The sequence below is a fragment of the Cherax quadricarinatus genome, chromosome 33 (assembly GCF_038502225.1).
Source record: "Cherax quadricarinatus isolate ZL_2023a chromosome 33, ASM3850222v1, whole genome shotgun sequence".
In the NCBI taxonomy this organism is placed as follows: domain Eukaryota; kingdom Metazoa; phylum Arthropoda; class Malacostraca; order Decapoda; family Parastacidae; genus Cherax; species Cherax quadricarinatus.
The window spans coordinates 23,099,445-23,115,910 of NC_091324.1; the positions used below are offsets into that span (position 1 = coordinate 23,099,445).

General features: G+C 42.9%; 1 protein-coding gene across 3 annotated transcripts in view; it reads right to left on the minus strand.

Annotated features, from left to right (window-relative positions):
* Positions 1–16,466, minus strand: part of LOC138853553 (protein odd-skipped-like) — a 222,496-nt gene that overhangs the window by 164,373 nt on the left and 41,657 nt on the right. Inside the window, exon 3 of one of the 3 annotated variants that reach the window (XR_011392723.1) lies at positions 10,545–10,568. The exons of the other annotated variants lie outside the window; for them this stretch is intronic. The gene's annotated coding sequence lies outside the window, so the exon portion shown is untranslated. Of the gene's footprint in view, positions 1–10,544; positions 10,569–16,466 lie in introns of those variants that run through there. 3 annotated transcript variants of the gene reach the window in all.

Below are 16,466 nucleotides of genomic sequence, written 5' to 3' on the forward strand. Positions count from 1 at the left end.
GCTACACAGGAGAATCGACATGACGTCAGTAACATTTATCAAGTTTGCTTTCCATTTCAAATCAAGTAGATACTACTACAAATGGCCTCCTCCATGATCCATCCATCAGTCTACCCTCAAGCTGGGCCATTATTTGCGCAGGTTGTCTAGGCGCCCCCTTTGTGTTAGTGGCTTGCCGGACATGTGCGCATCCCCCGTGGCGTCATCAAATTGCCAAGTTTCGATAGCACGCTTGAAATTTATGAGTTTAATACAGTAGCCCAACAGGTTTATAATAGAGGAACAGGAGTCGGCAACAGCGCCAGTTGGAGAAAACAAATGAACATCAGAGTCTCGGGATAAACAAGTGAGCATCGGTAGCTTACATAATGAAACATTTGTAGGATGGTTCGTGGAAAACAAAGCGTTTCCGCTTCCCGACAAGGATAGTTTCGAGATTTATAGTTAAAATGTTAATTACTTTTGGGACAAGACTTTATGTCTGTGATCACTTTGGTGCGGCTGGTGGTGCCTGACAATCACCAGATTACATTCTTCTCACAGGGTCCCCTTACCCGAGCGTCCTTAGTATGCTCCACGAATGACCCTTTTAACGAGGTTACAATCGGATAATTGGCCCGGGCATTTTGGTAGTTGCTACATGTGCCGCTGCTGCAGCTCATTAATCCGGACACATCTTTATTGAGGCGAGTGACACATGGGCTGAGAAAAGGGGTGACACTTTAGCTTTTGGGTCAGTCTCGGTAGAGCTCCAGCAGCTGGCCACTGCTCTGGCCAGCTTCTGGCAGAAGCTGAAAAAATAATTACGGCAAGAGCGTAAATTATTGAACACGCACGCGCGCTTTCTCCTCACGCAGATATTTTCCCACTCATCATTAAGTACTGCCCTGGAGAAGAGCTTTGATGTGTCAAAGCAAAAGAGAAGTGAATGGAACAGGTGAAAAGGACAATTATGGCTGAAAACAAGAGCATCAACACTGCAAGAGGAAAAAAAAAGCTAAAAAAGACTATGGAGAAAATGAGGGGAGAGTGAAATGGGCAATAGTAAAAGAAAAAAACAGCAGCAAAGGAAGCAAGAAAAGAGAAAGAAGTTCAATAAATGACACACACTTAAGAGACCTGGAGGTACAGGTACGGGAACTTGTGACAACAGACAAGATAATCCAGAGGAAGAAAGAGGGAGGACACTGATGACCTAAAGACACGAGTAGGTTCATAGTAGGTCAAGTAGTTGTGAGGATGATGTGGTGCATGGGATTATACCGACCATAGAGTAGGTAGGAGGAAAGAATTGGAGACGAACAATTTTCAGAGGTTCGGGAAGTACTCCCCAGACAAAATTCACCCTCTCAAACTAACCTACTGGTCACAACAGCTGGAGACAGAAAGAATTCATAAGAAGTAAAAGTAATCAGCCTACATGGATCGAATCAGAATGAAAATAAAAAGGGAAACAGCTGAGGAACACGTACAAAAATTGAAAGAAACGGGAAAGCAGATGGGTGGGTGCACTGGTATACAACAAGACTAGTCTTGTATGTAAGGGAAATAAAGTGTGATGAAAGGCTAGAGGATAACATTCTAGGATAAAAGAACCAGGGGAAAACGAGATAACGACATAAAAAATACTTGGACGAATTCGCAAGGCTGGAAGTGGAATACTCTGGACGAAGTAGTGAGGGTAGGCTTTCAGCATAATATTAATAAATTAGACACATGTACAACACTTGGGTATCTTTAATGAGGAAACGTTACGCCACACAGTGGCTTCATCAGTCCATACAAAGGAGAATCGTGAAGAACAGGAGGAGTTTTGAGGTAATCAGTCCCTGAGCCTGGAGTCGATGTAATCAGTCCATCAATCTTGAAAAGAATACAGCATATGTACGAAGAAGTGGCTTATATACTGTAGGCAGATGATGAGGTGCAGCATTCATCTACAATCCTGTCTGACACTGCAACTTCTTGGGATCTTAATACTTGGGAATCTTTCACTTGCCTAACCCTTGGGCACGACCTACTTCCATATTGGACAAATGTGTTACCACCTACGACTGCTGCACTTTATCTGCCTACAGTATATAAGCCACTTCTTCGCACATATGCTGTATTCTTTTCAGGACTGATGGACTGATTACAACGACTCCAGGGTGAGGGACTGATTACCTCAAACTACTACTCTTCTTCACGATTCTCCTTTGTATGGACTGATGAAGCCACTGTGTGGCGAAACGTTTCCTCATTAAAGATACCCAAGTGTTGTACATGTGTCTAATTTATCAACTTGTCGGTTCTCTGAACCATTCATCTACAATAATATTAATAGGTATGAGAGGGAGCACGATGAGCGGAGAAATCAGGTAAGCGGTAAATTAAGAGCCAGGGTCAGGGGCAGAGACTCGATCTCTGCAACCACAGACAGGCAAGTACAAATAGGTTAGTAAACACACACACACACACATACATACATACATGCACGCGCGCGCGCACACACACACACACACACACTAGGGTGCCAGTGGGTGCGGCAGGGGTCCACAGCGGTCCAGCAGAGCCAACTACTACCGACTATCACCCAAGGGGAGAACCCAAGATAGTCTTCACAAGCTAATATTATTTATTCATTGCCGTACCTCTGCCAACCCCCAGTTCTTCAACACCACCCTCCCCAGCCCCCAGCCCTCCAACGCCACCCTCCCCAGCCACCACCCCAGCTCCACAATAAGAAGTTACAACAGCAGCTTCCAGGCTTCTTCTGACACGTAGCAGCCCAAAGAATATTGCTTTAATAAAGTTATAATGTTTATTGTGTGCTTATATGAAGGGATAACGATGATTATCAGTCTAGGCAAACCTTACGATGCCCGGGAGGCGCCTCCTTCGCTTCTCTATTTTAATTTATATGTACATACATTATTAAATACATATATATTATATTTATATATAATATATATGTCGTGCCGAACAGATAAAACTTGCGATTTTGGCTTAAATAGCAACGTTCTTCTTGCAGAATAAGGCAAGCGAAAATTTGTGTATGGAATAATTTCGCAAAAATCATTCTGAACCTAATGAAAAAATATATATATTTCATTGTGTTTGTTTATTATTAAATTATTGTAACCTTATCTAAAATATATTTAGTTGGATTAGGCTAAATTAAATTGAGATTGTTATAATAAGGTTAGGTAAGTTTTCTAAGGTGCTTTTGGTACAAAATTATCATTTTTTACATTAACATAAATAAAAAAATATATCTTTAAACGTATAGGAGAAAATTTTAGAAAGGACTTAATTTTAAACGAGTTGTTGGTTATTGACCAATTTTACCTATTCGGCACGACGTATATATACGTATGTATATACTGTGTATATGTATATATAAATATACACAGTATATACATAAAGTTCGTAATAAAGGAATGTAGCAGTTCAGTTTGAAGACCAGTGCCCTATCGCTGTACTACAGCACTGTCGTGTCCCAGCTAGAAAATGATTCAATAGAAAGGTTAATGCCAGTCACAGCCGAGACGTGAAGCGCAATAATACTTTTCCACACTACTGAGAAGCTACAGTCGTCTATTACTAATTTCAGGTCAATGACAAATATCTTAGAATGGGCAAGAGCTATATTACCATAATAGCGTGGTAGGGTTGTACCCAACAGCCTATATTTAGATGAATGGTTCAGAGAACCATCGCTACTGTGTGGCGAAACGTTTCCTCAAAGATACACAAGTGTTGTACATGTGTCTAATTTATCAATCAGCCTATATTTAGAGCAGAAGCAATAACTGGCCCTAACCTCTCTCCTGGAAATGTTTCCTCGTTCAGAGTGCAGGCACCTTCATAAATGTTGCCTTGCTTGTAGCACTTCAAATCCCAGAAATCACTCATCTTCACTCCTATGAAATACGACAACACACAGGTGCTGGATACTCAAGCCTCTACCACTCAGCACCACCGTCACCCCCCCCCTTCCTCCAATCTTTCCAGGGACGACCCCTACCTCCTTCGGTCCGCATTTATGCACCGGATTTATACCTATTCTATCCCTTCCATTCTAACTGATCAACCGCCTGAACAACCCTCTCCTCTGCACTCTGAATTATACCTATCATACTCCTACACCATCTTCTAGTTTCTTAGTTCCTTGTTGTCTGCATAATATTCACACCAGGTGAAGGCATGAGCACTCTTTGTTATCAATTAACAATCCTCAACAAATTCATCGTATTGATGTTCATTCCGTACCTCACTGGCGCTGTCCTCCATAAAGTACACACGACTGACAGCTACAAAACAATGAAGCTTTAATAAGTTCTTGTGGATAAGACTGACGACGCTCCCTCTGACAAATTTATTGTTTTGATCTAGCCTGCGCAACTGTTTAATGTAGGGTGGCAGGGGATGGCGGAGGGTAGCTGAGTTGGGAGGTGATGGGGATAGGCGGGGTGACGGTTCATGGTAGAGGGTGGCAGGAATGCGAGGTGGCGGAGGATGATGGAGGATGGCAGAGTGACAAGGTGGTGGATGGTGTCAGAGAATGACGTGGTTGTTGGACGGTGGTGGTTGGCCGGGTGGAGAGTATCAGAGTGACGAAGAAGGGTTGCAGGGATCTAGGATGATAACAGGGCCGACAGGACTTGACTTTCATTTCACTATATTCAGTGGTACAACAAAGAGCAGCATGCTAAGAAGCGCAGTAGAGGTCAGAGTAAGCTGCACAGTCAGCTAAGATGTAATGTCTTTGTTAATTAAAGGCCCCAGATAACCTAGATCTTCCCCTATCCCACACACACACATATTATTATTATTAAATAAATATATATATAATATATACATTATATAATATATGCATTAAATATACATATATATATATATATATATATATTATATATATATATATATATATATATATATATTTTCATTAATGTTGATGTAAAAATTTTTAATTTTGCACCAAAAGGAACTTAGATAACTTACCTAATATTATTACAAGCGCATTTTAGCCTAACCCAACTAAATATATTTTAGATTTGTTTACAATAATTTAATACTAAACAAACACAGCGAAATATATTTTTTTCGTTAGGTTCAGAATGATTTTGACGAAATTATTGCATAAAAAAATTTTCGCTTGTCCTATATGGCAAGATGAGCGTTGCTATTTAAGATCGCAAGTTCTGCCTATTCGGCACGACATTATATAAATTATATATATATATATATATATATATATATATATATATATATAATATATATATATCTATATATATCAGATCAAGGGCCTTCGAAAAATGATAACCACATGGACAGCCTGCACGTTTTTACAGACGTTAAATTTAGTTTCTCAGGTAAAATAAGTAAGGCGCGAGCGAGCGAGCGAGCGAGCGAGAGAGAGAGAGAGAGAGAGAGAGAGAGAGAGAGAGAGAGAGAGAGAGAGAGAGAGAGAGAGAGAGAGAGAGAGAGAGAGAGAGAGAGAATGGGTGGGTTGCATTTTCTTGGACTGTAAGAAGGCTCTTGCCACAACAGTTCCTTACAAGAGACTGGTATAAAAAAAAACTAGAGCAGCAGACATGAATAACTGAGAATCCACTACAATTAGATAAAAAAAAATATCTAACATGAAAGATAGTGATTGTCCTGGGAAGATACATCAGAATAAGCAATTGGAATAAGTGGGGTTCCACAAGGATCAGTACTGTAAGCAATATAGTTTCTGGTGTACGTAGTCCACGTGCTAGCAGATATATATTCCCGTCCGCAAATAACGTGAAACTAATGAGAATAAAAACAAGAGAGAGGCCAGGGAAAGGCTGCAAATGAACCTGGACATGCTGCAGAACTGAACTGACAAATAAATGCTATGAAAATTGGGAAATGTCTAGTAAAATCATAAAGGGTGCAGGCACGTGTGGCAAATATAATATTAACTTTCAGTATTCCCGAGTCATTCATGATACTACTATACTGGACATGTCAGACCCATCTTGCAGTATGCAGCACCAGTAAGAAGCATCTGTGAATGGATGTTAAGAAACTGGAAAAAGTGCACAGCATCGAGACTATCCTCGTATCTTAGCTCCAGGACCAGACTAAAGGAACTAAATCTGATGACAGGACAAAAAACAGGGCGTGAAAGAATAATAGTGCCAATAAAAGGCTAAAAACATTAACGTCCACGCTGACTGCTAGGGAAAAATGAGGCCTGATAAAAACATGCTGTTATCAAAGGATATAAAAGAATACAAGAACATTTCTTCATACCTTCAACAGGGGTAATAAAGAGGCCACAGTAGTAAGCTGAAATTAAAGAGAGCCGAAAGGAAACAATATTTGTTCACACGCTAGTGGAACACTGGAATGAATTAAGAGGTATTTTGTGTGTGTGTGTGTGTGTGTGTGTGTGTGTGTGTGTGTGTGTTTTACATTATTATAATCATAATCGAGCGCTAAACCCAAAAGGGTCATGAAGTGCTGGTGTGTGTACTACAAATATTGGTAATTAATGTACACGAGCATAGCTGTTCCTTCAGTTATCAACACTGAAGACGGGACATCACTAGCAACGCTCTGCTGAGTAAATGCACAGGCTCTCTTTATAACAAGGTTTGAGGAGAGATTTGATGGTGCAGGTGCTGGTTGCGAGAACATCGTAGAAGAAAAATATCAACATAAAAACTCTCCACGATGATCAACGGAAACATACAACATCTTGAGAGGCAGTGTTGATTAATATTGCTGGTAAAATACCCTGACTCGCCACCTCATTCCCGCTCCTCCTACATAGTTTTGCAGTACTGTATTGTAGATGGCTGGGGCAGACTGCATTATTTATTTCATGGGAGCGATGAACACGATATGTGGAAGATTTTGGGATCTTGATTTTCTAAATGTTTCGCCTAGTAGGTTTCTTCAGGCGAATACAGAAGTGACTAAAATGGAGACAGAAGCAGTGGAGAGGGAAAGACGATGTGATCAATCTCTCAACCTTGTAGTGGTGGTAGTAGTAGTACTGAAGTGGTCAATCCCTCAGCTTTGTAGTAGTATTCAGGTGGTCAGTCTCTCAGTCTTGAATTAGCATTGAAGTGGTCAATCCCTCAGCTTTGAGAAGCTTCCAGCTCCATGGACTATCAACTTGCTGGTAATGTATACTATTATCAATGATTCATGAAGGACAGCTAAACCCGAGGGGTATCATATAACGCTCTGAGATATGGAAGACATCAGATTCGACAAAAAAGAGAGGACAGTTCCAATTCTCTGGATCAAGAGCCGTTCACCAACGTCAAGGCACCACCTCCCTTGAAGGGGGAAGGGGAAACTGCAGCTTCCTAATTACCACTCATAACTTAGTGGCTACCAAACATGGAGCCGCTGATTAGTTTGATCAAAGTTACACGGCGTGTTAACCCGTGGCCGGTACACGCTGCGACCCACCCGTCTCCTGTCTTGAGATTATCGCAATCATGTTGCAGGTTATAGACTTATCCTGTGAATTACAGCTTGCCCGGTGGACATAATTGTATTTTGAAGGTGTTGTGGCAAATAACGCCATGATGAGTGTGAACTGCATGTCTCACTTTAAAGAAAGTCTCAACATGGCTCTCAGGAGAGCGGGTACACCACAAGACGCGCTGCAGGGTAACTACCGGATATTAACATGGGCCCCACTGTGACCATAAATGCAAGTTTTTACAGATGAATCTCCCGTCAGTGTCCGTGACGATTTCATGAGTCAAGATAGCGGCTTTGAGGGGACTTGAGCTAGAGATCGCCACAGCCACACTGGCGGGTGATTCATCTGTTAAAACTATCGTATACTCAGGGCATCCAGAAAATATCCCCCCCGGAAGAAGTTTTTCGAAAGTCCGTTTTCACATGAATAATTTTAACTTTTTTTTTTTTTTTGCTTTTTGTTTTTTAGTTTTCGTTGTTACAGCTATTGTATGGACTGCATGAAGAATTCGTGAATACACAGATTAAGAGAAGGTCGAGATGGCATTACTACATATAGCGGGGATGAGTGAGTGCGGGGAGTATAAGAGATATTTTACCACAAGCATCCTAACTAAGCCAAGATCAAAAGTTTGTTGGAAAGCTACAGTGTCGTACGAAGGTAAAGGGAGACAAGCGCCTTCTTGTATTGTCTGACACGACTGAAGAAATGGCATACAATATGAACGCGATGGGAGAAAAAATGCGGTATAATACGATTCTTCATAAACAAGTTTCGCCCACACAGTGTTAGATTTGTGACTTTGATAAAGCCACTATTTGGAAGAAAGAATGTCAATAAAGAGTCGCTTTATACTGCAATCGTATCTTTTACCGCCGTCTTCATGTATATGATTGTCGTATATCATTTACTGTATGTAATATTGGAAACGGAACACTTTTCCCAACGAAAACGAACTTTAAAACTCCATGTACATATACATAAACCACCAACACGACCCACCCACCACCACTGGGCCATGCATCCTACCACCATTACCATCAGCATCTCTGGATCGTCTGTGCGCCACTAACAGCTAGCCTCTCCACTTCGCTAATCACCGACACAGGCGATGATGAACAACCCGAGATTCTACATTGTTGTGGCCTAACCCGGGGGCAGCCCTGGGCCGGGATGCACCTTATTGTGTTCACAGCAGGTCCACAGCGTGAGACACAGTGGGGGTCGCAGGCGGCGGCCCAGCGGGACACCACCAGCACGGCGCGGCCCTGTACACCACCCACCACACGCCCTCCCTTAATGGGGGCTTATACTACGTGAACTCTTGGTCTACTCCACGTGTCTTGCTCCACTGGCTGTCTCTGGGTTCACTCTCTCTAACTGAAACCCCAGCTGACATTTTGACTCCAACAAAATTACTGGAATGCTGTTGGCCCATCCTTCAATCACACACTGTTGTTTCATCCTTCTTTCTACACTGCTGATCCAATTCAATCATACGCCTCTGCTTCATCCTTGGCTCCTACACTACTGGTTCATCCTTCACTGCTACTTAGGTTTCCCGATTTCAAGCAAAGTGCGACTCTAAATTTACCCTCCACATCAACAATTTCTGAGATGATGGTAAATGTTAAAGAGATATTTCCAGGTGTCCTGAAAAAGTTTGTAATTTTAAGCTTGACCATTTGAAGCTTAAGTTTCAAAAACTTAGATATTTTCAAGCTTGATAAGATTTTCTAAAGCTTAACAAAAAAAATCAAATTTAAAAGTTTAGGCTTAACGAGCTTAAGCTCAACAAGAGTTCAAACTAAACAAAGAATTTTACCCTCTTAACAAAAATTTCTCAAGCTTAACAGGAGTATTACATAAGAACTTAATAGGAGTCACTCAAGCTTAATAAGAGTTCCGTAAGCTTAAACGGAATTCATCCAGCTTAAAAGAAAGTAGCAACCAGTTTGTTGTGCATCCATATCCATCCTGTGGACGGTTGCTGTTAGTTTGTGCACCCATAACCATCCTATGGACGGTAGCTGTTAGTTTATGCACCCATATCCATCCTGTGGACGATAGCTAACTTAGTTTACCGTGCCTCCATATATCCATCCCGTGGACGGTAGCGCGAGAGCATTGCGATTTTACTACAAAGACTATAAACCTTAGTCCTAGGAGACAGTCTGAAAAAGACTTGCTCCCAGGAAACTAGGAATTGGGTTCTAAGTTAGGAAGTAGCTCCTAAAAGGTCTAACAGGATGGCATCCGAAAGTAACTCTTGAATATCTCTGGACCGAGGATACATTTCGTTTAGAGCAGATGTTCCGTTTTCATTGTAACGTTAATGCTCAGCTGCCTGTTTGTGTTCCGGAGGGCTAAGTGATTTATGCAGAGGGGTAAAAGATGCCTTCTGGCATCCTGGAATCATCAGGAATGGCACTGAAGTGGTATCGCTTGGAGTGGCACAGTCAAAATTAGCACCGGCACTGTTAAAATTAGCACCGTCAAAATTAGCACCATGAATAGCCTTATTTAAGGCCTTACAGCTAGACACACACTCCTATGCTGCATTATACATAAAGGGTCGTTGTCGCTGTTTGATTCGCCGGCGTAGTCCCGGCCCAGGTCTTGTCCATGAGGTGACCCGGTGGGGTCGAGTAGCCTCGCGCAGGCTTCAGGTAGCCTTACGCAGGTTATCAGGTAGCCTTACGCAGGTTATCAGGTAGCCTTACGCAGGTTATCAGGTAGCCTTACGCAGGTTATCAGGTAGCCTTACGCAGGTTATCAGGTAATCTCACGCAGGGTATCGGGTAATCTTACGCAGAGAGATCAGGTAGCCTCGCGCAGGGGTCAGGTAATGGGACCAGGACAACAACGAAACAATGGCCCAATCCTTGATATGGGCGAATGGGTTATTGTAATTACACCAGGAATCCCTGTAATGTGTACGTAATAGACCGCCAGTTGCCCCCATACTGCGCCTGCGCTGTAGGGGAGGAACCAGACCAATTTTGGCGCCGACAGATTAAATACTCACCGGCAAATACGCATGCTGACCCTTTTCTTTTTCTTTTTCCAGCTTAACGACTTGTGCCTCTAGATGAATGCTCGCCTTCTGAAATATAAATTGCGTTTTTGGTCGTAACGATGATGCTGAGACCGTGAATTGTTTGTAAGATACATTTTTTTCCTGTTAACCTTTCAACTCATTTCATAGGATATGTAACTGGTAAAAAAAAAAAAAAGGACATGAAGGGGTTTACTAATGGCACCATTGAACAAAAGACCGGTTTAAGAGTTTTATAAGTCAATGACTTGATAAAGCTCTAGAGAGCGAAACCTTGTCATAGTAAGAGCTTCATATGCAATTCTTCAAAAAATTCAACTCCAAACTCTTGAAAAAAAATGAACATTGTATTGTTATACTATAGTTGTTGACTAAAGGATGGAGATGTAATCCTTTACTTGCTGTTCCTGTGAATACCTAAATATATAAAGCCTGATGAGACCTTTCAACCCCTCCCCCCCCAAGTATCGTGTTGTTTAAGACCAATGAACCAATCTAATCTTACACAAACAAGCGTGAAGATCAGACTGTAGTGTGACTGTATTGTGGAATGCTGCTGACAACGGCCATATGCCACAGCAGTTACCTAAGGCTGAAGTGTGTTGAACTAGCAACAAAATCACCATCACCTACACCACAATCTTATCACATAAGGAAACACTCGAGAATAAAAAACATTTAATTTGTTACACAGTACTGAGCTCCTTCCAGTCTCTTGGTCGTTGTCCTTCTGAGAGATGTAGATGGATTCCGTTGAACTGTGCAGCTTTACAGTTTACAGAAGAAAAAAAATGCAGTGAAGCGGCAGCTATATTTATCTGTGGTTTATGCAGCTCTCGAGATCCACAGTGACCTGTACAAAACCTGTGTCAAACTGCGTGAAAAATAATGAACTATCATGTGCCCTTGACATATTCCTTCATGAAGACACTATTCTTCATAAAGAATACAAGGTCCATGGAGAAGATAGTATCCTCCGCAGAGTGCTAAGTCCAGCATATAAATTTATGCATGACAGTGGTAAGGGGAAAAAAGTTGACCACCATGTATACTAGCAGTGCCAGCACTACACCATGGACACTAACAGAGCCAGTGACAGATGGGGGGGGGTGCCTGCTGTTGAATGATCCCTAGGAGTTTGGCGCTTCACCCTATATCAACGATAGATTTATAGACAGACAGGCAGATAGATGAATAAATATTGGCTCCAGCAACACGCGAGAGTTCATGCGTTCCCTCATATAGCTCTCAGTGGGTTTCTTCCTATGTTAACTAGTAGGGGGTGTACAATGTGGGTGTCAGTTGTGTAGGTGAGTGGGCGAGGGTAGTGGTGTACTGGGTGGGTGTGGGGGCCACAGTATCGTGCCCTGGTCATCCTTCATTAAGGCCTGCCTGTCGCCACTCCCAACATGGGCCTCGCCTGGTTTGATCATTTATATACAATTTACGTCACACGTATTATTTACAGGGCACCTGCTGTAAACGCAGCCATTAGTATGGAATGTACAATAACTCTGCAATGCCTCGCTGAATAATTCAGTGTATGGATAGCCTTAATACTCCTGCGTGAAGAATCCGACCACAGACCCACGCATAGGAATGGCCCACTAGCGATGATAATACCTGTTTGTATTGGCTTCTGCTTCAGCGCTCGATAACAGTCGGTTGCTGAGGTGAAATGGACGTACTGAAGTGAAACAAAAACAGCTATGTGGCGGTCAACTCACGAGGTAGAATACATTTGCTGGCGTTCCAGCGCTGATGCAGGACACAATCCCCTGCGCCCCGCTACTGAGGTAGTTTGCTGTCAGCCTGGCGACGCACTCTACAAGTAAATGAGCCGACACCGCCTTTTTAGTCTCTGTTATCGAGGCCGTTGTGTCTGTTTTCCATGTTTGTGGCTCCGTTATTTCATGCTCTGGCACTTGTGTCATGGCATCAGCTCATGTCTGCATCACAACACCGTGCTCTCGTACCCACCGTCGCCATGAGTTAGAAATGTACCCCTACCATCAACATGTTCGATGTCGTCCTTTGCTCGAGCACCGATGCCTTTATCAGAGTCTGACCTCATCCTTATTCTTGTCATGCGCTCATGGCTCGCTGTCGTCTTGAACTGATGCTGTCAACTTCATCTTGGCGTTCTGTCGGATCTTTCAGAATGTACCCAAGTTTATTTTAATGGACACTTTGCATAGCCTACCCTGTAGCAGCCAGGTAGTGGTGGTTTCCACAAGGTTTAGTACCAATACCAACTAGACAGTCAGAAATACATAGACGGACGGATACGCATACGCCCAATTTAATACTCTTTCATTGCACTTTTTTCCCTCCCTCTCCACAAACCTCTAAAGCCACAAGCCCTTTCCTCACCCGTATGTGTCAAGTCAACACCACAAGATATCCACTTCCTCACACTCTGACTCAGGAACATCACTCACTGTACAGAAACAAAGACGGGATTATCAATAAAATCCAGGAATTTGATGAAATAGTAATTTAAAAAATTCCAGATCTCATCGCCAATACAGAAACCAAATTAACGGGTATGATTATGGGTGCAATCTTTTTCCTCGAGGATACTGCACAAGGCAAGAACAAGATGGATGACAAGTAGCACTTTGATCAAAAATGAAAGGAAGTTAGAAGTAATATCAATTACAGGAGGTATCGAGTTCTCAGATTCTATAACTAATTCAGTTATTACAGCGGGAATGTGACAAGAATAATGGACCAACAATAAACATTTATAAAAAGTCAGAGGAAACAGAGCAAAGACTAATGATATTAGATTTCAAGTACGGAAATAACTGGGATTCAGATTTCCCTCCAGACATATAAAGGAGCAATCTGTTTGTAAAGTATCCTAAAGCATTACGTTCAAGAACCGACGAGAGTAAGAGGAAATAAGAAACAAGAGAGGACGAGGCTTGTTTTCACTTCCTGAGGAGCCGACAGAGGAAATGAGACTTTAATGCCCTTCGGGTGCAAACGATCACCGTGCTGACATTAAGCGTACTCGTAGAAGTCAAACTGGAAAAAAAAGGATGAAGTGGAAGATCGAAAAAGGATAACGAAAGAGGGAGGCGTTTTTTGGGTCAAGTCCAGGGAGGGTAAAAAGATGAATTCATGAGACGATCTGCCAAGGAAAGGGCTAATTTTCAACCAAACGTAAAAGGAAGCGGCAAATAAATTTCTACCACCCCGTGAGGAAATAAAAGACACTAGAAACTGTGCTTTATTGTCAATATATATCGGCAAAAGCCAGGGAACACAAATCAAGGAGAAAGCATTTAATTAACCCAACCCCAGGAAGCAGGGAAGCTACCAGACGAGTCAGAAATTATCTTCGGATGAGGAGAAATACTGGAAAATCAATTTAAAATGGATATAGCAGGCAAAGTAAAAACAGAATTAAAGTAGTTTCAGTCTCAGTAGAAGGCAAATAACAATAAGGGTCAAGTATAACATTGAGAAAAGAAGGGAGAACACACGGGAAATGACATGGATATATAAAATTTGGCTTAACGGATGATTTTTAACTTCATTTTACAAATATTCAAGGACCAACAGAAGAGTTGGTAACCAAGCAGAACTAGCATTGAAACTACTAATAAAAATGTGAGAAAATTCCTAATGGAACTTGATACAGAGAAGGCATTATAATTGGATGTAATAACACTACAAATATTAATAAGAGCCTAAATACTATGCAAGCCACACTCGCACTGATCTTTTAGTTAGCGACGGACAAAGCTATATAAACCTTGGTAACTGATAAAGGCAGTGATCAATGTCCACTGATGGCATATAAACTTGAGAAATTGATGTTAAGGTACCATGTTCAGATACATGGCAGTGTGTGGATACCTTATAATCTACACTAACACTTAGAGAGATCTGGAGTGTCTTACACAATAACATGACAAACAGAACTGGGGTTTCTTACACGTTTCTATATTTTTTCCCCACTAGGTGGGCAAGAGCAGCAGAGGTGTATTATAATTATAGGGGAGCGCTAAGCTCGTAGAATTATACAGAGCATGTGGGGAGGGGGAGGGGATGACAGGTATTCAGGCTTAATTTAGGGAACCGGAGCACAGATCCAATTCCCTAGATCAAGAGCCCCTCACCAGCGTCAGGGAACCTCCCCTGAGGGGTAGCAGAAGTGTGTCGCCGTCCTAGGAATCGAACCAGGGAACTTTTGATTCTATGCCGAACAGTTTATTTTGTACTTTTGAGTTTGTGTAGCATGAGCGGTTAGTTTACGAGCAACCCATCATCTTTTCGGGTGAGCACATGTGATCACCAGGTAGCACAACCCCCACAGATAATCACCAGGTAGCATTCAACCCACACCGGTGATCACCAGGTAGCACTCAACCCCCACAGATAATCACCAGGTAGCATTCAACCCACACCGGTGATCACCAGGTAGCACTCAGCCTCCCCCCCCCCAGTTCTTGTAGCACTAATTGCTCTGTTAGGCAGAAGGTCGCGCTGGGGTGCAGTGCTGGTACGTTCCGCTAGTTAGCAGGAGGGGGGCAGCGTCCTGGCCGCCGCCACCGCTGTTATAAATCTAGTACGGGTTGGCCAGTATGGAGCTGCTGGCTGCTCTGTTCATAACATAATTAACGTTGGGCTTGAGCTGCCTCTTCTACCGCTCATTGTTGATGCGCACGAGCGTTTGTGGCTACCTCATAGGTGCTTTAGTGTTTTACTTGTGTGTGAGAGAATGAGCGTGTGCGTACTTACCTATTTGTGGCTGCAGGGGTCGATTCACAGCTCCTGGTGTGTGTGTGTGTGTGTGTGTGTGTGTGTACTCACCTAGTTGAGGTTGCGGGGGTCGAGTCCGAGCTCCTGGCCCCGCCTCTTCACTGATCGCTACTAGGTCACTCTCCCTGAACCGTGAGCTTTATCATACCTCTGCTTAAAGCTATGTATGGATCCTGCCTCCACTACATCGCTTCCCAAACTATTCCACTTACTGACTACTCTGTGGCTGAAGAAATACTTCCTAACATCCCTGTGATTCATCTGTCTTCAGCTTCCAACTGTGTCCCCTTGTTACTGTGTCCAATCTCTGGAACATCCTGTCTTTGTCCACCTTGTCAATTCCTCTCAGTATTTTGTATGTCGTTATCATGTCCCCCCTATCTCTCCTGTCCTCCAGTGTCGTCAGGTTGATTTCCCTTAACCTCTCCTCGTAGGACATACCTCTTAGCTCTGGGACTAGTCTTGTTGCAAACCTTTGCACTTTCTCTAGTTTCTTCACGTGCTTGGCTAGGTGTGGGTTCCAAACTGGTGCCGCATACTCCAATATGGGCCTAACGTACACGGTGTACAGGGTCCTGAATGATTCCTTATTAAGATGTCGGAATGCTGTTCTGAGGTTTGCTAGGCGCCCATATGCTGCAGCAGTTATTTGGTTGATGTGCGCTTCAGGAGATGAGCCTGGTGTTATACTCACCCCAAGATCTTTTTCCTTGAGTGAGGATTGTAGTCTCTGACCCCCTAGACTGTACTCCGTCTGCGGCCTTCTTTGCCCTTCCCCAATCTTCATGACTTTGCACTTGGTGGGATTGAACTCCAGGAGCCAATTGCTGGACCAGGTCTGCAGCCTGTCCAGATCCCTTTGTAGTTCTGCCTGGTCTTCGATCGAGTGAATTCTTCTCATCAACTTCACGTCATCTGCAAACAGGGACACCTCAGAGTCTATTCCTTCCGTCATGTCGTTCACAAATACCAGAAACAGCACTGGTCCTAGGACTGACCCCTGCGGGACCCCGCTGGTCACAGGTGCCCACTCTGACACCTCGCCACGTACCATGACTCGCTGCTGTCTTCCTGACAAGTATTCCCTGATCCATTGTAGTGCCTTCCCTGTTATCCCTGCTTGGTCCTCCAGTTTTTGCACCAATCTCTTGTGTGGAACTGTGTCAAACG